At 47.1% G+C, this 25,202-nt stretch overlaps 1 protein-coding gene across 1 annotated transcript in view; it reads left to right on the top strand.

The window, feature by feature from the left end:
* The first annotated feature begins 22,231 nt into the window (after positions 1-22,231).
* Positions 22,232-25,202, top strand: part of AVIL (advillin) — a 138,578-nt gene continuing 135,607 nt past the window's right edge. Inside the window, exon 1 of the mRNA XM_075337111.1 lies at positions 22,232-22,350. The gene's annotated coding sequence lies outside the window, so the exon portion shown is untranslated. The remainder of the gene's footprint in view (positions 22,351-25,202) is intronic.

Raw genomic sequence — 25,202 nt, 5'->3', positions numbered from 1 at the left:
CCAAGGTGCGAAACCGAATGGCGTATTGGCCCACCGTCAGAGTCCCCTGACGTAGCCGGAGGAGGGATGAGGCAGACGCGGAGGCACGTCCGGGCTCGTCAAAGGTGGTACGAAATGCCTGCAGGAACTCCTGGATGTTGGTAGTTACCGGATCCTCCTTCTCCCACAAGGGGTTCATCCAGGCCAGTGCCTCTCCTTCCAGATGGGACATCATGAAGGCGACCTTGGCTTGGTCAGATGCAAAAAGGTGCGGCAGCTGCGTGAAATGGAGGGAGCACTGATTAATGAATCCCCTGCAGGTCTTGGGATCACCGGCGTACCGGGGTGGTGAGGCCAAACGGAGTTTGGAAGCATCCAAGGAGACTGCCACGGGAGCTGCGGTCGTGGGTTGTGCAGTGGGAACCCGAGATGCCACAGGCGTGGCCGCTGCTTGTAGCGCGTTCAGACGGGCATCCACAGAAGTCATGAAGTTTAGCATGCGGGTCTGGGTCTCGCGCTGTCGTGTGAGTTCCTGCTGCAGGGCCGCTAGTGCTTCGGCGGGATCCATGGCCTGTTCTAGCTGTAACGTCCGGGTGGTGGAACCTCTGGACCGTACACCGGTTTCCTTTGAGGAGGCAGCCAGGCAGGTCACCCCGCCAGAGGGTCTGGGTGCACGGCGGCCGAAGCACTATTGGTAGCCGGACAGTCCGTATGGGAGCAGGAAAGGTGGATGGAGTTCTGGACGGTGGTCCGGGTGACGAGGCTCAGAGTCCGAGGCCAGGTGGTAAGGTCAGGCGGGATCCGGAACTTGCTGAGCGATGGAACGGGTCACCAAGCGGAGCCAGGGACTGGAGACTGGCGGAGCTGCAGAGATGGTGGAACATCCGCCGAAGTCACCGTCAGGGTACGGGAATGAGCGTGGTTCGGAGCGGCTGGCATGGCAGGATAGGCTCTACGAGACAGGACAGGGTTAATGCAGGCAAGGTACAAGGCAAAGCAATAGGGGACCTGAACACTAGCTTACTAAACACGTAGAACAGGCCCCGCCCACCAGGAAAGAGAACCCTTATATACCCTGTACCTTTCTATGCAATATCCTGTTTCTGGGTGCTGGCCCTTTAAGAAAGGGTCAATGACCGCGCGCGCGCCCTAATGCGCATGCGCGAGGCCCGTGTGCCAGAAGCCAGTCCAGGAAGCGGTGAGGAGGGGGCAGGGGCGCCCGGCTGGGAGTCCCACCTCGCAGAGGAGCGCCGGGAGCGGGGAGCTGGACGCGTGGAGGCTGCAGGCGGGGACGAGGAGGACGGGACCGGAGTGGTGAGCAGGGGAGGCCGCCGGGGAGCGGGAAGCGGGCCACGGGGACCGGAGAACGGGACAAGGGGACCGGGAAGCGTGACAGGGGCAGCCGTACCTGCCTGCTGTACCTGGCTAGCATACAAAAATATGGCGAAGTGCACGTAATTTTTTTTGTAGTTTTTTGGCAAAAAAAATAAAAAATGCTTCCCTGGATTTTCCATTGCCAGTGAAGGTAACACCAAGCAGTGGGGGTTAGCAGCCAGTAGCTGCTTGGATTACCCTTAGCTAGCAATACAAAAAATGCAGCGGGAGCCCATATATATTTTTTTTAATTATTTATTTAAATAACTAAAAACAAAAAGGGCTTCCCTGTATTTTGATTGCCTGACATGACAGTGCTGTAAAAATAAATCTTTAAAAAAAATGACGTAGCGCTCCGTGGTATTTTTGATTCTCAGCGCAGATAAAGCAGACAGCTATGGGTTGCCACCCCCATCTGCCTGGTGTTACCTTGGCTGGCAATCAAAATACAGGGAAGCCCATTAATTTTTTCTATTTAAAAAATAGTTAAAAAAAAATGACGTTGGGTCCCCCCATTTTTGATAGCCAGCTAGGGTAAAGCAGACGGCTGTAGCCTGAAAACCACAGCTGGCAGTTTTACCGTAGTTGGGGATCCAATGTGGAGGTCACCCCAGGCTCTTTTTTTATAATTATTTTATAAATATTAATAATTGCAAAAACAAAATAGGGTCCCCCCCAAATTGGATCACCAGCTAAGGTAAAGCGGACAGCTGTGGTCTGGTATTCTCAGGGTGGGAAGGTCCATAGTTATTGGGCCTTCACAGCCTAAAAATAGCAGGCCGCAGGCACCCCAGACGTGGCGCATCCACTAGATGCGCCAATCCTGGTGCTTCACCCCAGCTCATCCCGTGCCCTGGTGCAGTGGCAAACGGGGTAATAAATGGGGTTGATACTAGCTGTAAAGTCACCTGACATCAAGCCCAGCAGTTTGTGATGTCATGGCGTCTATCAGATACCCGACATCATAAACTGTCAGTACTAACAAAAAAAATCGACAAAAAAATTATTTGAAAAAACACTCCCCAAAACATTCCCGCGTTCACCAATTTATTGTAAGAAAAAAAATAAGGGGGTCCCACGACGACTCTGGACCGTCTAGAATATGGGGGGGAGACACTCAGGGAACGTATCCCCCATTTTCTAGGAGTGCAGACTCTCCATGTGAGGAGTGTGGGTGCAATGAATCTGCACTCACTCTCCCTGGGTCCATAGCAGCAGAGTCCATGTCGTAACGGTTGCTACCAAAGCTGCAATACCCTGCTCATGAGGTAAGGGCATGCCTAATCAGGAGAACTATTCTACATTTCCAAATATTGGTATTTGCTGATATTATTGCTATTCCACCTACTATATATTGGGGATAGGATCTTAGAGATGGAATACCCCTTTAAGTCCAGTTATCCTGCTGAATGAATACTAAACAGAGCTCGCTATTTAGACATGTTTTCTTGTGGCGTATAACGGACTCTCATGTTTGGTAGTCGTTCAGCAGGGCAACAGAAATAGCGAATCCCTCCATTTGTAAATATAGTATAGCTCTCCTGATCAACTATGTTCCTTACCTCATGAGCAGGGCATTGCAGTAGGTTACAGATGCATGGTTACCGCCACTCACTGTGTCTGAACACAGGAAGCTGAGCTGACAGCCGCTCTGTGCATGCGGCAGCATCTATTGTGAAGGAGAGGGCCGCGGGGGATCAACGCTGCACAGGTACCGTGGGACACCGGGTAACACCGGTGGGGTTATAGGGGATGACCTGGCAGGGCCTGGGGAGGAGTTTTCTGTCGCATGTGTCATGGCACATGCGACAGAAATCAGAGGAGTAGGGTGAATGCGGCCGACGCGCTGCTGTGGCGTGGCCATCTTGGATTTGCGGGAGGGGTTCAGGGGGGGCACTTTAGGGACACCGGGGGACCGGAGGGGACCAGGGAGGAGATTTATCATGTTTGTTCATGCCAGATGGGAGATAAATAATTTTTTACTGACGCTGTCATTTACTGTAACGTGATCATCGGTATACGGTGTATACCGGTGATCACGTGAGCGGGGACCGGAAAAAACGGCCTAAATCATGATCTCCAAGGTCTCAGCTACACCCTGAAACCCCGGAGATTTTCTGACGCTGGGGGGCGCTATTCACTTATTTCTGCCTGCTGTTTATAAACGGCAGATCAGAATAAGGCTACATTCACACGACCGATCCGTTTTTGTGGTCCGCAAAACACGGTTCGTTTTTTTACGGGTGCATCCATGTGGCATCCGTTTCTGTTCCATATACGGTCCGTATGTCATCCGTGTGCCTTCCGTTTATTTGTGTACTGCAAAAAAACTGAAGGAGGGAAAATACATAAATTTACCCAGGATCTGTGATGCCACTGGACCCCCAGGGGTCACAGGTAACAACACACAACACCACACACACCCCCACCCCAGTGAGGCACCAGCAGCCAACAAGTCCTGACCGCCTCCCTCAGGTCTAGCAAGGCACACCAGGTGGGCGGAGCCAGGCGGATAGGCACGCCCTCCGAGGAGTCTGCTGGCCTGAGGCAGGGAAAGCACAAGTGAGTCGAGTGGGGAGAAGAGTAGTGAGAGGAGTAGAAGTGGCGAGCTGAGAGTCAGGGGCCTAGGACGGAGCCTAGGACCCCTTGGAACGGTCAGGCAGGCAGACGGTGGTGGCCGTCTCCAAGAGTCCGGTCAGGGACTGAACTGCGGAACCGTAGGGATCGAGAAGAGGGTGGTGACCCTTCGGACCCGAACCGGGGAGCTAACAAGTCAACCGGAGCACCAGGCAGGGTACTCAGACCCCGTTCTAGCCCAGAAGCAACCGGGCTCAGACAAATCTACTGATTGCGGTCTGGACCTCAGGGGTTCAGTCCCACCCAAAGTCCCGATAGACGGCAACAGCCCACCGATTCCGGATAAGAGCCACCGCCAAGGGCCAGAGATCCAAAGGGCCAGCGCCTGCGGGCAAAAGGGCTCCTCCGGTACCCAAAAGCCGGGGAGTGGACTACCATTGCTGAAGCATAGGAGTCACTATAGCAAATTTAAAGGTGCAGGAGAAAGGCAACATCACCAACCTCACTGGGGACACACGCAGCCGGCTGCGGGCACCGATCTACACCGAACTTGGTTCACCATTGACTCTGTGTGGTTTAATCGTGAGTACACCAGTGCCATCAGGCACCATGCTGCAAGCGAGCCCCTGCGTCCTGCAACCCCCCGCTCCTGCCACCTGGCCCCGGGACCAACAAACCCCCTACCCACGGAGGGGTCAACACCTAGCTGCGACCCACCACCGATCCCGGACGAGCCCCCGCACCCTCACCGCAGCGGTGGTGCCCATCACCTCACCACGACCCGTGGGTGGCGTCACGAACTGTTACCGGTCACCGCGACTCCGGCCGTGAACCGGTCTACCCCAAACCAAACAACCAAACCCCCCCTTTCCAGAGCGACGTGGCCCCTGGTCCGGATGCGCTCGAGTCACCGACAACCCGAGCCCGGATCCGAGCAGCTCGGCGGAGAGCAGCCGAGCCCCCAGGGCGTTACAGATCCATAGCTTCAACCTACATGAGGCGGTCACATGTTCACTCCAGTGCCATTTTCTACTGCTTTTCACAGCGTAGAGCGCTCTGGTGATTTTCTTGTGCTTGTACATTTCATATCAGTCATTTCTGTCATTATAATGGCAGAAAGACACATAATGTCCCACTCCCCTGCATTTTGTAATTTTGCACCCTTTGGTGCCTTTCATGTGGCACTAAGGGGTGCTTAGCCTTGTATTTAGCCAAAAAATTAAAAAAAAATGATGTGGGGTTCCCCCTATTTTTGTAGCCAGCTAGGGTAAAGCAGACGGCAGCAGCCTGCAGACCATAGCTGGCAGCTTCACCTTGGCTGGAAATCCAAAACTGAGGGCACCCCACGCTGTTATTTTAAATTAAATAAATAATTTAAAAAAAAAACACGTGGGGGTCCCCCCAAAATTGGATCACCAGCCAAGGTAAAGCAGACAGCTGGGGTCTGATATTCTCAGACTAGGGAGGTCCATGGCTATTGGACTCTCCCCAGCCTAAAAATAGCAGGCCGCAGCCGCCCCAGAAGTGGTGCATCCATTAGATGCGCCAATCCTCGTGCTTCGCCCCAGCTCATCCCGTGCCCTGGTGCGGTGGCAAATGGGGTAATATATGGGGTTAATACCAGATGTGTAATGTCACCTGGCATCAAGCCCTGGGGTTCATGATGTCAAGCATCTATCAGATACCCGACATCACCAACCCAGTCAGTAATAAAAAAAAATAGACGACAAACACATTTTTATTTGAAAAAACACTCCCCAATACATTCCCTCTTTAACCAATTTATTAGAAAGAAAAACAAATCCAGGTCTGCTGTAATCCAAGGGGTTCCCATGACGATCCACACTGTCCCAGTCAATGAAGAGCTGGATGTTCCCCATTGGCTGGGAGAGCAATGCAGTGACCTGAGCTAACATCAATAGGTCAGCCCAGGTCACTGCAGGGGATGACAACTGCTCCTGTCAGGAGCGAGGTACATTACCTGCGCTGATCTCCTGCACTGCTGACAGCACCTGTCACTGACTTCAATGACCTTCACAGCCAAGTATCGCGAGCGGCCCGTGACGTCACCGCTAGTCACAGTCTCGGGTTGGAAGCGAGAGAAGGTGATGTGACAAGCGGCGACCATGGAGGACAGTGACAGCGCTGAGGTCGGGAGGGCGGTACTTCATCACCGCAGGTAAGCCGAGCGGGGCCATGTGTGCGGAGTGCGAGGTGGGCGGAGCCTAGCGGGGTAATGTTTGCAGAGTGCCAGGTGGGTGGAGCCTAGCGGGGTAATGTGTGCAGAGTGCCAGGTGGGCGGAGCCTAGGGGTAATGTGTGCCGAGTGTCGGGTGGGCGGAAGCCTAGCGGGGCCATGTCTGCAGAGTGTCAGGTGGGTGGAGCCTAGCGGGGTAACGTGTGCAGAGTGCCAGGTGGGCGGAGCCTAGCGGGGTAATGTGTGCAGAGTGCCAGGTGGGCGGAGCCTAGCGGGGCCATGTGTGCAGAGTGCCAGGTGGGCGGAGCCTAGCGGAGTAATGTATGCAGAGTGACAGGTGGGCGGAGCCTAGCGGGACCATGTGTGCAGAGTGCCAGGTGGGCGGAGCCTAGCGGGACCATGTGTGCAGAGTGCCAGGAGGGCGGAGCCTAGCGGGGTAATGTGTGCAGAGTGCCAGGTGGGTGGAGCCTAGCGGGGTAATGTGTGCAGAGTGCCAGGTGGGCGGAGCCTAGCGGGGTAATGTGTGCAGAGTGAAAGGTGGGTGGAGCCTAGCAGGGCCATGTGTGCAGAGTGCCAGGTGGGCGGAGCCTAGCGGGGTAATATGTGCAGAGTGCCAGGTGGGCGGAGCCTAGCGGGACCATGTGTGCAGAGTGCCAGGTGGGCAGAGCCTAGCAGGACCATGTGTGCAGAGTGCCAGGTGGGCGGAGCCTAGCGGGGCCATGTGTGCTGGCGGTGGAGTGCGAAGTGGGTGGAGCCTAGCGGGCCATGTGGCGCTGAGGACGTCAGTGTCGTGGACTGCATGGCTGGGGACAGGTGTGTGTGTGTCTGTGTACATGCCGCGTGCAGGAGGGGGCGGAGCGAGCTGAGAGGGGAAGTGTCGGCTCCCTGCACACGTAACTAGGATAAATATCGGGTTACTAACCAAAGTGCTTTGCTTGGATACCCGATGTTTATCTTGGTTACCAGCTTCTGGCAGGCTGCCAGCGATGGCTCCCTGCACACTGTAGCTGTAAAAAGCCCTGCTTTTGCTGCTAGAACCGTTCTCGAACGTAACTCGAACTGTCGAGCTTTTAGCAAAAAGCTCGAGTTCTAGATCGATCTAGGACACCCCCCAAAATCACTCGAACCGTGAACTGGCGAACCACGAACCGCGAACCGCGCTCAACTCTAGTTGGAGCATACTTTGAATAGTCTGAAAGAGAAGGTAGTGGTCCCAGAGGAAGAGGAGGAAGCAGAGAAGGGTGAGTAAGGGATACCATTTTTTGTAAGGTCCGGACGGTCGTCGCACAGGGGTTACGGGAGGGTGGAGTCCATAGATCGAAGCAGGCTCATGGTAACAGACAATCTGGTAGTGAAGGTGCAGGAGCTGATGAACAAATGTCGGAGGAAGAAGTGATGGGCACAGAAAACTCAGGAGATGAAGAAGATATTGATTCCGTCTCTGTTGTTCACGGTTGGCAGGAGGGTATGGAAGAGGCAAGCTTGATCGTTACCCCGTCACCAACAAAACAAGGACTTGGGCATCATGGAAGCATCCGACACATGAGTGCTTTCTTTCTGCACTATGTACAACATGATGGTCTGTATTGTTAGGATTAGAAGTAGTGCCAAATGTGTTGCCACTCTGTTAGATCCACAGTCAAAGAGTAAGTTTAGCAAGAAGCTTACCCCTTGGAAAGGGACGCGCGGATACTGGAACATCGAAACAAGCTTGTTGACTATCTTAACAGTAGTTTTCCACAAAACAGCAGTGAGGCACACAGTGTGCATGGTAGTTCTAGAATCCCAACAATGGGAACGTGGTGTCATCATTGCAAAAAAAATTGCAGCAGCAGAAGGTGGCAGAAGCAATTTCTGTGAGATTTGGCACACATTTTTTTAGACCATCGCATGCACCAGCAGAACAGAGTAGAAGTGTGACACATAGTGAACGACTGTAGAGGATGGTGAAGAGCTCAATATCGATGCCATAATATCGATGCTTTTGCATTTTGGTCTTCAAAAATGGAACAGTGGTCTGAGCTCGCCAATCACGTCTTGGAAGTTTAGGCATGCTCGTCAGCCAGCGTTCTCTCAAAATGTGTCTTCAGCGCTGCTGGCGGTGTACTGACGGATAAGCGCATATGGCCGTCCCCTGAAAGTGTAGGCCGCCTAACTTTCATCAAGATGAACAACTCATGGATGTTCAATGACTTTGCCACCCCAGTCCCAAACTGTGCAAACTAGGTGTTAATGTAGTGCCAGGGGTGTGGGAGCACCAGCCTTACACCTGTCTTTTTCTGGTGAAGGTAGAAATACTGGTTCAGGCCTTGTTACAGGGCCGATCGCAAGCATTCATGTTGCGGTGTTCGACTATTTGTAGTCTGTTCCAATTGTTGCCACTTTTCCTGTTGTCTGACTTTAATTTTTAGAAATGTGGAGAGTCCAAGTAGGGTCTCCATATTTTCTTTTGCCTGTAGTGCCTGGGGTTCTAGGAGAAACAGCCCTATGCCTAGCTGTCATCTTGCTGTCTCTGGTGAAAGTAGAAATGCTAGTTCAGGCCTTGTTACAGGGCTGGTCCCACGCACCCATGTTGCGGCGTTGTCACAGCTGGGGATAGAACCTATAAAGGACAACACACAGGAAAGAGGAAGGAATGCCTTCTAGCTAGGGAATGGGGGAAGTGGTGACCCCTGACTATGACTCGCAGCTCACCCTCACAATCCTAACAGACCCTATACAGGTTCCGCAACTGTCGCCGAGCTGGAATACCTGGAACCCTATTTCACCCTAGCAAATGGGCCCTAAGTAAGGATGGAGGGTGTGAGCTCTTCATCAACACCACTATCACTAAAGGAGGACACAAGGGAACAATACAGGGGAAACACAACAGGTATCACCAGAGCCCTGGTAGATAGCAAAGACAATACTTATCTGAGTTGTAGCCACAGGAGTCTGGAGCAACAGAACAACACGACTGCTCCACAGCTCAGTCAGGAACAAACTATAAACCGCACCTAAATATCCCCAGAGGGAGGTTTATGAAGAGAGTCAGAGGTTGGCAACTGAGACCAAAAACTGACAGTCTCTCAGGGTACTAGAGCCCGCTGCTTCAGAAACCGGGAACTGTCAGATAACACGTGCTGCCAATCTCTGGAATTTTCTTACACTTGCTGCCACAGGATTGTCAGCCGGCCTTGACACAATCGTGACAGGCATATGACTATTTGTAGTCTGTGCCAATTGTTTCCACTTTTCCTATTGTCTGACCTTAATTTTTGGAAATGTGGAGACTCCAAGTAGGTTCTCAAAATTGTCTTTTGCCTGCATCGGCAGGGGTGTGGGAGCAAGAGGCCTTATCCTGTCACTCATGCACCTCTTGATTTTAAAAATGGAAATGCCAGGCCACATCCTGTGTGTTGCATGGACCATACCTGACTACTGTGCAAAGACACTATGGGGAAATGGGGAGGGGGGGCAAATATGATGTTGTGTCTTGTCTTCACTGGCAGGGGTGTGGGAGCACCAGCCCTACACCGGTCTCTCATCCACCTCAATATTTCTTATGTCAATAGTCTAGGAAGCTAATGGCTATGCCAAAACAGTGGGGCTGTACTGTGAAACGTATTTTTGCTGGTTTGGCAGCTTTTCGACCCCCTTAAAGGTGTTTTCTCTGTCTTAAGTTTGTCCTCCCATTGAAATCAATGGAGATTAAATGTGTTCAGCGGATCTTTCGGCAAACATCGGAAAGTTCACCAAAGATTGGAGAATCAAACTTTGAAAGTTTCACTCATCTCTAATCTCTAGCTCTTATCTTTGATGTGAACACAGCTTTACTGGAAATTACAAGTTCCTCTCCTTGTGGTTGATTGGTAGTCTTGTGTCCTTTTCTCATAAGATTGTAACAAGATATGATATTTTCTTGAGCTTGTATTGTAGCTTGTAATGTTAATCCCATGACAAAGTCATATTATAGCTATGATCTTAGATTGTTCTGCCGCCACCTTCTGCTTCTGTCATGTGTGACTCATTACTGTTGAAGAAAATAATTTACATACGTCAACGTTTAAACTGCACATGCAAAAGTCCTTTCCCTGCTAGATAATGTATTTACCTTCTAAAATACTAGAAGCTGCAAACATAAGTTAATTATAAGGGGTACTTTGCACATTGCGATATCGCTACTGTGATATCGTCGGGGTAAAATCGAAAGTGACGCACATCCGGTGCCGGTAACGACATCGCAACGTGTAAAGCCTAGATGCACCGATCAACAATCGCAAAAGCGTCAAAAATCGGTGATCTGTGTAGCGTCGGCCATTTTCTTAATATCGCACCAATAGGAGATACGATGTTGTTCCTCATTCCTGCGGCATCGCTGTGTGTGAAGCCGCAGGAGCGAGGAACATCTCCTTACCTGCCTCCACCAGCTATGGAGAAGGAAAGAGGTGGGTGGGATGTTTACGTCCCGCTCATCTCTGCCCCTCCGTTCTATTGGCCGCCTGCTGTATGAGGTCGCTGTGACGCCGCACAACCTGCCCCCTTAGGAAGGAGGCTTGTCGCCGGCCAGAGCGACGTCGCAGTGCAATGTGAAGCTGACGTAGCAATAACGTTCGCTACGGCAGCTATCACAAGATATCGCATGTGCGACGGGGGTGGGTACTATCGCGCTCGGCATCACTAGCATCGGCTAGCGATGTCGCAGCGTGCAAAGTACCCCTAACTCTGCATGTAAAGATATCACAAACTGCAAAAAATCATGTATTGTGCCTATTGAAATGCACAATTTGATGGAAGTGCCTATATAAAAAAAAAAAACAAGCTTATACTGTTGTGTCTGAATTAAATTTCCATTAGTCAGTTATTCTTTTATTTCTGTTTTGCCTCTTTAAGGTGCATATGCACATGAGATCTCTGCTGTCCCCCTCATAAATGTGAAAGGTTGACTGAGCATTCCTGATCTTTAAAGAGAACCTGTCAACACGATTTTGTAATTTAAAGTAAAGTCATGCTTGAAATGATGCGGTAAAATTGATTACATCTATACCTTTGGGAAAGAAATCCACTTTGTTCTTCTTCTTTAATCACCATTTGCAGTTTTCCGCTCATTAGATTTTGGTGTACAGGAGACAGAGTGTATACTGGTCCTTCTCTGTCAGTGATTCCCCAGCCACTCCACCTGCCTCCAGACTGTGAATGAGCTGCCACCTCTATTTGAAATGTCAGCAGTGACCTGTCATTTATAGACTGGAGGGAGACAGAAAGGCAGGGGAATCACAGACAGGGAGGAGAAGACCCAGTGTACAGTTTGCCCCTGTACACCAAAATCTAATTAACAGGAAACTTCAAATGATGATGAAAGGGAATCTGTCACCCCATTTGATGTATCTACCCTATTAATATGGGCATACAGGTAATAGAGTGCTAAAAATTATCATACCTGATCAGATGTATTCTTATGGAAAAGTCATCTTTTAATGTAAATTAGGTCTTCTCAGCCTAGGGGGCGGATGCTGCCTCGAAGATAGTGCTGCTTCCTTGCTTCATTAACGTAGCTGTTGTCTACCATCAGCGGCATAGTATCCCTGTGACATCTAGTTGTGGTCTGGGAAATCCTGCACCTGTGCACCGCAATTCCCGATGTTCCACTTGAGTGTTCCACACTTCTATGCGCATTGGCTTTATGATTCTTTTGTGGAGATGTTGAAGTCACTGCTACTTCTTGTCCAGCGATCTCCAGTGCGTGCTTGAAAGGTGCTCTCTGGGAAGTAGGCTATGGGTTGAACTCAATGGACTTAAGCAGTGGCGGACATATCACATGTGCAGCCGCACAGGGGCCCCTAGGGCCTGAAAACATATGGGGATTTCCTTTGCCTGCAGCAGCTTGGACACTAACAAGGGAAGCAGGGGCCCGATCAGCTGAACACATCATTATGCAGAGCTGACACGGGCCCCTTCCTCACCTGTTAGGGACCTGCAGGAGGGAGAATTCATGTCTTCAGAAGCTGCTGGCTGGCGCGCAGAGGATGATGTCATTTCTCAGAGACAGAGGAGACTCCGTCCACCAGCTCCGTCTCCAGCAGACTCGCAGAGCAGGGGCCTCTGTATACAAACATGGCTCCCTGCCCCCCTCATCCCTGAGCTGCTCTCCCCCTCCTGCACTGGACTTATTGAAAGAAAATACATCAGTCGGGCCCCAGGAGAAGTAGGAGGATGAGGAGAGGCTGCACCACAAGAGAAGATGAAAGGACCTGCCCTCCTGGGCCCCATGTGCCATCATCTGCAGAGAGGGGTGAGTCCATGTGTAATGTGTGCATATCTATCTATCTATTATGTGTGTACCTAATCTATCTATCACTCTGTCTATAAATCTATGTGTATCTAATCTATCTATTATATATGTATCTAATCTATCCAGTGGCGTAACTAGAGTTTGATGGGCCCTGGTGCAAAATTTGGACCGGGGCCCCCCCACCACGTACACTGACACTTAGGGTACGGGATAATGACACTGACACTCGGAGTACAGGATAATAACGCTGACACTTGGCTTTTACCCACAGCACCCAGGTTTCCCATGTTAGCATTTTTATCTCGAAAAAGGAACCAGATAGAGAAAAAAAGTGAATTACAAAGTTGTAGGGCATCATCAATTCAATATGAATCGACACCTTGCATACAGAAATGCTATGATTAGAACGTGTAAAACTCACAAGGCTGTGGACGTGAAGCGATACCTCATGGAGACCTTCCTACAAGTCATTGGGTATGATGGCTGTGTGGAGTGGCCTCCACGCTCACCTGACCTTACCCCATTGGACTTCTTTCAGTGAGGTCACATCAAACAGCAGGTGTATGCGACCCCCTCCACCAACATTATAGAACCTACGACGACGTATCACAGATGCTTGAGCAAACGTGTCACCTACCACATTGCACAACGTGCAGCAAGATACAGTATGCTGTCCAGAGTCCAGATGTGCATTGCAGCTGACGGTGGCCACTTTGAGCATCAAAGTTAAATGAGCGACATATGCAAGACCAGCATTCAATGTTTTGGGGGGGTCATGGGTTTCATATCATAGCATTTCTGTATGCAAGGTGTCGATTCGTATTGAATTGATGATGCCCTACAATTTTTTAATTCACTTTTTTTCTCTATCTCGTTCTGTTTTATGTTAATGGTAGATTTAGGTGCAAAAAGTTTTACGTTCATTTGTGAAAATATCGGAATTTTGGCAAATTAATTTTTATGCTCTTACTCCAGAGAGTTATGCCACACAAAATATTAATAATATTTCCCACATGTCTACTTGATATCAGCACCATTTTTGAAACATAATTATATATGTTAGGAAGTTAGAAAAGTTCAAAGATTATCAGCAAAATCTCAGTTTTCCAACAAGTTTACAAAACCATTTCTTTTAGGGACCACATCACATTTGAAGTGACTTTGAGAGGCCTAAGTGACAGAAAATACCCAAACGTTGCATCATTCTAAAAACTGCACCCCTCAAAGTGCTCAAAACCAAGAAGTTTTTTTTAACCCGCTTTTCTTCCACTCCGCAGTGAATGCCCCTGGTCCTTAGTATTGTCTTTGGAAGAAATAAGTCATGTGCCAGTCCTTTATATTGACCACACATGTATTTATACATATAAATGAGATCTCCTCTGAGACGTCTTTTTTCTAAGCTAAACATATCTAACTTTTTCAACCTGTCATCATATGGGAGGCCTTCCATTCCTTGTAGTAGTCTAGTTGCCCGCCTTTGAACTGACTCTAACGTCTGAATGTCCTTTTTAAAATGTGGAGCCCAAAATTGGATCCCATATTCCAGATGTGGCCTTACAAGTGATTTATAGAGGGGTAACAATACGTTGGGATCACGGGATCTAATCTCTCTTTTTATACACCCTAAAATCTTGTTTGCTTTAGCAGCTGCTGCTTGACATTGAGTACTGCTGCTCAGCTTATTTGTAATGAGAATACCCAAGTCCTTCTCCTGTTCTGTAGTCCAAAGTTTACTTCCATTTAATGTATACACAGTTATAGAACTACTCCGTCCTATGTGCATTACTTTACATTTATCAACATTAAATCTCATTTGCCAAGTATCTGCCCATTCTGACATCTTATCCAAATCTTTTTATAATATTGTACTATCAAGGTCAGTTTTTAATATCCTACATAGTTTGGTTTCATCAGCAAAGACTGACACTTTACTATCAATCCCATCCACAAGGTCATTAATATAGAGATTAAAAAGAATCGGTCCTAGCACAGATCCTGCGGCACCCCACTGCTGACTATAGCCCATTTAGAGAATGTAACATTTATGACTACTCTTTGTTCCTATCTTTTAGCCAATTCCTTACCCAGTTGCATATAGTTTCCCCTAGTCCTTGCTTCTGGAGCTTTAGTATAAGGCTATTATGTGGTACAGTATCAAATGCCTTTGCAAAGTCCAAATAAATCACATCAGCTGCATTACCAATATCCAGGTTTCTACTTACCCCCTCATAGAACCCCAACAGGTTGGTTAGACACGACTTATCTTTCATGAATCCATGCTGTTTGTCAGTTATTATATTATTTTCTGCAATATATTTTTGCATGTCATTCCTTAAAATGCCCTCAAAAACTTTGCATACTACTGATGTCAGGCTTACTGGACGGTAGTTGCCTGGATCTACCCTCTTACCTTTTTTTAAATATCGGTACCACATCAGCAATCCTCCAATCCTGAGGCACCAACCCTGTTACAAGCGAGTCTAAAAAGATGAGATACAGCGGTCTGTTGATTACGGAGCTCAATTCCCTCAATATTCGTGGATGAATGCCATCTGGCCCTGGGAATTTGTCAATGTTTAATTTACTCAGACTTAGGCGTACTTCATCTTGTGTTAAATTAATTATATCGGGTGGTGAACTTTGATTTTTCACTTGTTGAATGATCCCTGGTAGAGTCAATTCCTTGGTGAACACAGATGAGAAATGCCTATTTAATATCTCAGTCTTTTGTTTGTCCTCTATAACTAACATGTTATTATATTTTAAGGGGCTGATACTATCCTTTGTTTTCCTTTACATTTCACACAAAAATGTTGCTTTAGCCTCAAATTTTGCATTTTCACAAGGATAATAGGAGAAAATGCACTATACAATTTGTTGCACAACTTTTCCCGAGTACACCGATACACCATGTGTGGTGGAAAACTACTGTTTGGGTGCACGGCAGGACTCGGAAAGGAAGGAGTGCCATTTCACTGTTGGAATGCAAAATTGGCTGAAATAGTTATGCCATGCCGGGTTTGCAGAGCCCCTAATGTCCCTCAACAGTGGAAAGTCACCACAACTGACCCCATTTTGGAAACTACAACCCTCAAGAAATTTATTTAAAGGTGTGGTGAGTAGTGCACCATTGAGCCCAGAAGTGCTTTCCAGAACTTTTTTTTTTTTTACATTGAGCAGTGAAAATGAAAAAATACATTTTACACATAAACATGGTGCTGTTGTAGTACAGATATTGCTGTTATGGGTTGCGGGTGCTATTTCAAATTTGCAGAGCTCCTGAGGTGCGAAAACAGCAGAACCTTCCACAAGTGACCTCATTTTACACATCTCAATGAATTCGTCTAGGGTGCATTTGGGGCGCCCCTGAGGTTAGTCGCTACAGGGTATATCATTATATCCTTCCCAGTCAGGGAGAGGTTGGTCGGGTAAGTTTACCCACACCTCACACCACCATACAGCAGGGAGAAGCAGTCACTAGGAAAGGGTTAACAATGTTTCTACACACACAGTTCCTGCCAGACACCAGGGGGCCTCCACTAATTAGATCAGAAGTGGTTGCCATAGCAACTTGTAAAAGTGGGAGCTTGAGCAGTTAGGAGTAGAAAACAAGGCAGTTTCACTTTTAGTCAGGCAGAAGAGCTTGGACACGAGACAGAACAGACGCACAGTGTGTAGCTCCCTGAGGGTTGCTGTCAGGCCCTCAGGGAGGCAGAACAGAGCTGTCTGGATGTAACACCGTACAGACAGCACAGCCAAGTCGGGGCCAGTAACACCTAGAGAGACAGGACCCGACACCTGTAATCAAGGACTTAGAGTAGTCGCCAGAGCATGGGACTGAGCACAAGAGAGGTACAGCCCTGGTTCAGGTGGCCATGGCGCAGCAGCAGAGAGGGAGCCTGGGAGACGGGACAGAGGTCCGACCCACGAGAGGCCCAGGCTGCCGGCCGTACGGACCAGGACCAGAGGAGAGTACAGAGTTGTGCAGGGAGGAGAAAGGCCACAGATTACAAAACCAGATCCAGCCTCTGACCTGCCCGGGATCGACCGGAGTCTCTGACGGCGAGGACCAGCACCCCGGGTGCGATACCACCTGAGCCAGTAAATAAAGAGACTGGAACCAGCACCAGGTGACTCTGTGAGTAATTGCCGCTGCCCTGCACTCTGGTGCTCCCGTGGACTGCCGCCCCCGTTCTGCCATCCCGGCTGAACCTAATACCTTCCCCGGAGAGAGACTGTGCAGTGGCGACTAGTTCCTAGCTGCATACCGCGGGTTGTGCTGCGAAGCATCCCCGTTCCCCATCCAGTACTGCCCTTTGAAGAGAACTAGTCGCAGGAAGGGTCGGCGGCGGAGGAGGCCGAGGCCCCAGTCACCGCTGAAACCGGTGACACGCTGCCCAGGTACCCGTCACCCTCCTTCCATCCCCATCTGTACTGGACACTTGTATGTTTGTTGTTCGTTTTTCATGTAGCCGACGGGGTTACGGAACCTGGTCAGGCCAGTCACAGCTACCGCAAAGAACCACTGGCCCGGTGACGAGTACCCTAAGGCTCCATGGTACGCTACACATTGATCAGATTGACACCACAAGTATGTCATAGAATTTTATACCACTGAGCAGTGAAGAAAAAATAATTACATTTTTATCATAAAAAATTATTTTCACCCAAGATTTTACATTTTCACATGGGAAAATAAGTAACAATGTCACCAGAATGTGTTCCACAATTTCTGCTGAGCATGGCAATACCCCAAATGTGGCCGTACAGTTCTGCTTAGCCACACTGTGAGACGCAAGGGAGAGAAGGAGTGCTATTTGACCCTTGGAGCATAGATGTTCCTAGAATGGTTTGCAGACGCCATATACAGAGCCCCTAAGTGCAGAACAGCAAAATCTCCCTCAAATCATCCTATTTTGGAAATGACACATTTTGTAATTATTTTGACTCTATGGGTGTTTTCCAGAAACAACCAGCAATGGATGTTGCTGAGTGAAATTTGCAAATCTTCCATTGTAGTACCCATAGATTGTGCGCAGCTCGTGTTTCTGGAGACACGCACCTGGTAAATTAAGTGGGCTCTCCTCACTACAGAAATGCGAAACAGGAGCATGTTAGATGTGGTTTTGGCACATTGTAAGGCTCAGAAGCGAGGGGCGGCATTTGAATTTGGGAGCACAGATTTTTCTGGATTTTGTTTTGGGGAAGTCCTGTCCAGAGCCTTTGGATTACCAGTAACATGGAAGCTCCCTGTATTTCCATTGACAGATGACAGACGTGAGTGAAGGCTTTTACATGACATTTTGGATCACTGTACACTACTCTCAGCACTTTGAGGTTTTGGCTTTATCTAAATCTTCGAATTCAGATGACACCCTTGAAGAATCCATGCACTATATTGAGGTATCAGAGTTACGCTGGAATCCAGCTGGCCTCTGCTCACTGGTATCCATCTTTTCAGAAGTTCACAAAACTGTGGCATACCACGCTTTTATGAACGCTTAAAAAGACGGTCACCACAGAACTATAGACCAGAGACAGTCCACAGTGTCTCTATCTGCCTCATTATAGTGAATATTACATCAGGGGTTTCATCTGAAGCCCGTATTTCAGAGATTTACACGAATGCCCCAGTGAAAGTCCTCAGCATAGAGAGCAGCATAAACGTGAGCCGAGTCTTAGGGGTACTTCACACACAGCGAGATCGCTACTGAGATCACTGCTGAGTCACGTTTTTTGTGACCTCATTAGCCATCTCGCTGTGTGTGACACTGAGCAGCGATCTGGCCCCTGCTGTGAGATCGCTGCTCGTTACACACAGCCCTGGTTCGTTTTTTTATTGTTGCTCTCCCGCTGATAAGCACACATCGCTGTGTGTGACAGTGAGAGAGCAACAATCCTGAATGTCCAGGGAGCAGGAGCCGGCGTCTGACAGCCTGTGGTAAGCTATAACCAAGGTAAACATAAGGGGAAACAATTTGCTAGATCTGGTCCTGTCAAATACAGTAGACCAGATGCAACTTCAGATCTACAGGTCCGGGAGCACTTGGGCACCAGCGATCATAATATGGTAAGCTTCAAAGTAATATTCAATAGAACATATCACGAGGGAAATGTTAAAACCTGGAATTTTCGGAAAGATGATTTCAACAAATTAAGGGAAAAGCTTAATTGTATAGATTGGGACAATGTTATAGTAACTGGGGATACCGAACATAAATGGGGCAAGTTTAAAGATATACTCCTAGAGTCTTGAAAAAATGTTTACCCTCTGGTAATAAAATGTCCAGGAATAAAAAAAAACACTATGAATAAACAAGACAGTATAAAGTACAATAAAACAAAAACAATGGATGTTCAAAATCTTGAAGGCTGAGCATACAGAAATAGCATTTCAGGAGTATAAAGATCTGATTAGGAAATGGAAAAAAGAAATCAAGCTAGCAAAATTAGCTACTGAAACAAAAATCACCAAGGACATAAAAATAAATCCCAAAAAATGTTCTAAATACATTAATGCCAAAACGAAAACAAAGGATAGTATCAGCCCCTTAAAATATAATAATGAGTTCATTATAGAGGACACACAAAAGGCTGAGATATTAAACAGGCACTTTTCATCTGTATTCACCAAGAAACTGACTGTTTCAGGGATCATTCAACAAGTCAAAAATCAAAGTTCACGCCCTGATATAATTAATTTAACACAAGAAGTACACCTGGGTCTGAATAAATTAAACATTGACAAATCCCTTGGGCCAGTTGACATTCATCCACGAATATTGAGGGAATTGAGCTCAGTAATTGATAGACCACTGTATCTCATCTTCTTAGACTCGTAACAGGGTGAATGCCTCAGGATTGGAGGATTGCTGATGTGGTATCAGTAGTTAAGAAAGGTAAGAGGGTGATCCAGGCAATTACCATCCAGTAAGCCTGACATCAGTAGAATGCAAAGTTTTTGAGGGCATTTTAAGGGATGACATGCAAAAATATATTGCAGAAAATAATATAATAACTGACAGAGCATGCATTCATGAAAGATAAGTCATGTCTAACCAACATGTTGGGGTTCTTTGAGGAGGTAAATGCAAGTCTGGCTATTGATAATGCAGTTGATGTGATTTATTTGGACTTTGCAAAGGCATTTGATACTGTACCACATAATAGCCTTATACTAAAGCTCCAGAAGAAAGGACTAGGAGAAACTATATGCAACTGGGTAAGGAATTGGCTAAAAGATAGGAAACAAAGAGTAGTCATAAATGGTACATTTTCTAAATGGGCTATAGTCAGTAGTGGAGTATCACAGGGATCTGTGCTAGGACCAATTCTTTTTAATCTCTTTATTAATGACCTTGTGTATAGGATTGATAGTAAAGTGATAGTCTTTGCTGACGACACCAAACTATGTAGGATATTAAAAACTAACCTCGATACAAAACAATCTGGATAAGATGTCAGTATGGGCAGACATTTGGCAATTGAGATTTAATGTTGATAAATGCAAAGTAATACACCTATGATGGAGTAATCCTATAGCTGCTTATACATTAAATGGAAGTAAACTCAGGACTATAGAACAGGAGAAAGATTTGGGTACGCTAGTTACAAATAATCTGAGCAGCAGCACTCAATTTCAAGCAGCAGCTGCAAAAGCAAACAAGATTTTAGGGTGTATAAAAAGAGAGATTAGATTCTGTGATCCCAACGTATTGAGAACCCTCTATAAATCACTTGTAAGGCCACATCTAGAGTATGGGATCCAGTTTTGGGTTCCACATTTTAAAAAGGACATTCAGAAGTTAGAGTCAGTTCAAAGGCGGGCAACTAGTTTATTGCAAGGAATGGAGGCCGCCCATATGATGAGGTTGAAAAAGTTAGATATGTTTAGCTTAGAAAAAAGACCTCTCAGAGGAGATCTCATTTATTTGTATAAATACATGTGTAGTCAATATAAAGGACTGGCACATGACTTAAGCGGGCTTTACACGCTGCGATCTCGCTAGCGAGATCGCAAGTGATCGTACCCCCCCGTCGGTTGTGTGACACGGGCCCGTGCCGTGCCGTGCCGTGCCCGTGTCGAACAAGTTCACTTACCCCCGTCACACGGACTTACCTGTCCTGTGAAGTCGCTCTGGCCGGTGAACCGCCTCCTTCCTAAGGGGGCGGGTCGTGCGGCGTCACAGCGACGTCACACGGCAGACGGCCAATAGAAGCGGAGGGGCGGAGATGAGCGGGACGTAAGTATCCCGCCCACCTTCTTCCTTCTGCATTGCCGATGTAGGCAGGTAAGGAGATGTTCCTCACTCCTGCGGTGTTACACACAGCGATATGTGCTGCTGCAGGAACGAGGAACAACATCGCTTACATCCTGAAAACGATTTTTTATTTCAGGATGACCTCTCCACGGCAAACGATTTTGCCCTCTTTTGCGATCGTTTAAGATCGCTCTTAAGTGTTAAACGCTGTGATCTCGTTAATGACACCGGATGTGCGTCACAAACAACGTGACCCCGACGATAATTCATTAACGATATCGTAGCGTGTAAAGCCCGCTTTATTCCTTCCAAAGACAATACTAACAACCAAGGGGCACTCACTGCAAGTGGAGAAAAAAATTAATTATGGCAGCTAAATAGGAAAGGGTTCTTTACAGTTAGAGCAGTCAGACTGAAATGCCCTACCACAAGAGGTAGTAATGGCAGATACTATAACAGCTTTTAAAAAAGGGCTGGATAATTTCCTCAGTATACACATCATTGTCGGTTATAAATGACAATGACAAAATGTATAATTGGTGGAGGAAGGTTGATCTAGATGGACCTAGGGTTTTTTTTTCAACCTATGTAACTATGTAACTAGGAATGCCTGTTATAGCTCTGCCTAGGGAAATCAATATTAGGAACTAGTGAAAACAGGATCAGACAACAGTACATTAAGCTTTCTTGTCAACCCTTCAAAATGAAGAGTAGACTTCCTGAACACTGGTCTGAGTTGGCAAATCTCCCAGGCACAAGATAAAGCCTCTAAAAATATGTCTTGGAAAGCAGCATTTTCAGATGGTTACTTATGCATAATGCTTGGACAAATGTAAACCCTAGTGTCGAAATGCAAATTCAACTCATGCGAAACTAGACATGGAGGAGGCACAGAGGACTGGCTAGAGGGGCAAAATGTCCTCCCCAATGGTTAATTCTAAAAGTTAGCCATCAATTCGGAAAGAATTAACTAGTGGGCATTTTTTTCTATTATTCTAGGCATTATATATTTACCAAAACATTTATTATGCTTCAAAATTGTGCTCATGTCTGATGGTCACTAGTCTTGACCCCAGCCTTAGAAATAGATAAAGATGAATATATATTCTAGATAAACCAATTTAATATTAAATCCATCCTACCCAAATTTGTATTTCCTTCTTGAGAAGAATATCAATGAACTTTGTTCATGACTACATTGTCCATATAACAAATGTAACGTTTCTCCCCCAAACAATCTGCTGGTCATTTCCTCTATGTATCCATCACAATTAATTATTGATCAGCTAAAAAGTGCACTTAAAAAAAATCAATCACAGTAGGAAATATGAGAACGACCTGGCTGCAAATGAAATGTGAAAGGACACTGGACCTCCACATACTGGTGGTTTGAATAATGACAAACAGATGATTTCCATCTCATTTGTATATGCTGGATGAATGGGTCATCACATCTATGATTGGCTCAAGACCTGGGAAGAGATACGAGAATGCAAACACAGGCAAATGTGAAGTACTGGAAGAGAATAGCCACCCTGTTTGCACAAACTGAATCACTTTAGTCCTGAGAAAAGCTCCTATTTTCTTTCTTCTCCACTTTTTTGTTTTCTGGTGAAGAGTTTCAATAGTGAATGGTAACAGTGCATCACAGCCCTGCGTCCTGCGCAACAGGGGAAGACTGCTGATCACGAGGTTAGACATGTGCATTATTATTTCTAGTCATTCTTTATTACTATGGTAAACTACTGTTCTTGATCTCATTACTGGCTATGCATAAATTGAACTGTTTTCTCCCAGGACAATGCCCTTCCTCGATAAACCCTATATACACTGGGCCAAAGGCCCAGACAAGTGTCCACCACTCCAAAAAAATCAAAGTCCCACATATGGATAATAACTTTCTCTCTTCAATTCCGATTTAATGAATAAAATCTATCGTTCAATGGAATTTCCATGATGGATTTTGTTCATTGAAAATAACAAGGGAAAGTTTTTTTAGCCCTATATTGGTCCTTTATTCGATTTTTAGAGTTTTGTGGTGGGCATTGGATATCACATGTACAGGACAAATCTCACAAATATGAATCAAGAGTAATTTTGTCCTGTATGTCAATGTTAGTAATATTAGCAATTTATATTTATCTAGATCAAGTGTATTTTTTCGATGAGAAGAATATAGAAGTCTGCTATCAATCGTACCAAACCTGGAAAAATGGGTCGTATTAAATGTATTGGGATCGGGTTAAAAATGCACCAGTCATACAAAAGTTTCATACTGTTATGTTCAGAAAAGAAGCCATGATGATGTTATCGTGAACAGAATCTAATATGGAATTTTTGTGTAATAACCAAAATATTAAAATTTGAGAGTCATCAGTGGTTGATACCTTTTAATGGCTAAAGGCCACTTTACACTCAACGACATCGCTAACGAGATGTCGTTGGGGTCACGGAATTCATGACGCACATCCGGCCTCGTTAGCGACGTCGTTGCATGTCAAACGCACGAACGACCGTAACGATCAAAATTACTTACCTAATCGTTGATCGTTGACGCGTCGTTCCTTTCCCGATTATCGTTGCTGTTGCAGGACGCAGGTTGTTCGTCGGTCCTGCGGCAGCATACATCGCTATGTGTGACACCGCAGGAATGAGGACCATCATCGTACCTGCGGCTGCCCACAATGAGGAAGGAAGGAGGTAGCCGGGATGTTCATCCTGCTCATCTCCGCCCCTCCGCTTCTATTGGGCGGCCACATAGTGACTCCGCTGTGACGCCGCATGAACGGCCCCCTTAGAAAGGAGGCGGTTCGCCGGCCACAGCGACGTTGCTAGGCAGGTAAGTATATGTGACGGGTGTAAGCGATGCTGTGCGCCACGGGCAGCGATTTGCCCGTGACGCACAACCGACGGGGCCGGGTATGCTCGCTAGCGATATCGATAGCGATATCGCTGCGTGTAAAGTGCCCTTAACTGAAAAGATGGTAATAATAGCAAGCTTTCGAGACTACTCAGGTCTCTTCATCAGGCTCAGCATAACACAAAAGCTGAAGAGTAACATATTTATACACAACAGGACATAGAATGGAGCAGTAAATAAGACAAGTGACGTGAAGCAGAATGATCCATACGGGAAGGGGAAAATCAGTAGTGGCAGTAAATATTGGAGCAGTTCATAGATAAGGAGCATGAAAGTTTTATTGACCTTTGATTAAGGTCTGGTCCAGAGTTGTGATGCCCCCAGATGGTCTGAGGAGCACATTCCTTTTTTGATATAAAAAGACATAAATCGATGTGACACATTCATTCCTGCTCTGAATGTGTCAAACGTCATCATAAGTGTCTATTCCCAGACTCTTCTGCCTCTCTGATACTTGAAATTACCTTTCAATACCAGCAATTTCATGTCCATGATGCTGTGGTCTGGCCTTCAAAAATGTTTGGCCACAGGTAGATCTATCCTTTTTTCTTTAATTATGTGCTGCTTCATCCATGTTCTAAGCTTCTGTCCTGTCTCCCCTACGTACAGACCCCCAGGTGGACATTTGGTACATATAATTAAGTACACCACATTGATTGTGTTGCAGTTGAAGGTACCTGGGATCTTGTAGTCCCGATGGGAGCTGGGAGTCTTTATCTTGTCCGTTGTCAATATAAATGGACAAGTTTTATATTTTTTCTGGTTGCACAGAAATGTTCCTGTTGTTGGAGAGGACAGAGAGCTTCTGACAATGATGCTTCTCAGATTTAAGGGCTGTCTAAAACACAGAAATGGGGGGGCTGGATAAATGGATATTGTATGTTATCAGGCTAGTAAAGGTTGTATTTTCCGTGTCGCACCTCTTAAAGGTAAGATGTCACTTTTTTTTATTTTTGCATTAATAATAGTGATTATGGAATCAAGTATGTTTAATACAAAATTAAACTCACTGTTTATTTAGTTTTTACTTTAATGCTAGTTTTACTGAAGCCCTGGGCGCTGCCATCTTGGATTTGCTGTGTGTAACGACAGTTACTCCCCCCAGTTATGGCAGTGCCCTGGGTATTTGATCTCATAGTCGCGATTCGACCCCTAGACATAACACGGAGAGCTACCTACTGTGACCCGGACACACCCCCTGGGCTGTCCAGATCACAGCTGAGGGAGGAGATCGGCGCCACATTTATGGAGCTCATAGAGTATGCTGTGTGCTGCACTTTACCCTCCTTGTCACGCGGGATGTGTGAGTACCAGCGCCGGGCTGCCGCCGCTATCTTCCCCCCTGCTCTCCCCGCCGCCGCTATCCTCCCCCCGCTCTCCTCACTGCCTTACCCTCCCCTTGTTCTCCCCACCCTCCCTTCCGCCGCTGCTACTTTCCCTCCTCTCTCTGCCACTCTTCCCACTGCCGCCACTCCCCCCTCCGCCACTACCTTCCCCCCGCTGCTCCCCCCGCTCTCCGCTCCTCAGCTCAACAGTGCTCAGTATACTGAGGAGCGCGGTATACATGGGCATGCGTGTGGCAGAGCATTGCGAGCGGCATACGGCAAAGCATTGCAGGTGGGCG

The sequence above is a fragment of the Anomaloglossus baeobatrachus genome, chromosome 2, assembly GCF_048569485.1.
Source record: "Anomaloglossus baeobatrachus isolate aAnoBae1 chromosome 2, aAnoBae1.hap1, whole genome shotgun sequence".
NCBI lineage: Eukaryota > Metazoa > Chordata > Amphibia > Anura > Aromobatidae > Anomaloglossus > Anomaloglossus baeobatrachus.
This window is presented reverse-complemented; position numbering and strand designations above follow the sequence as displayed.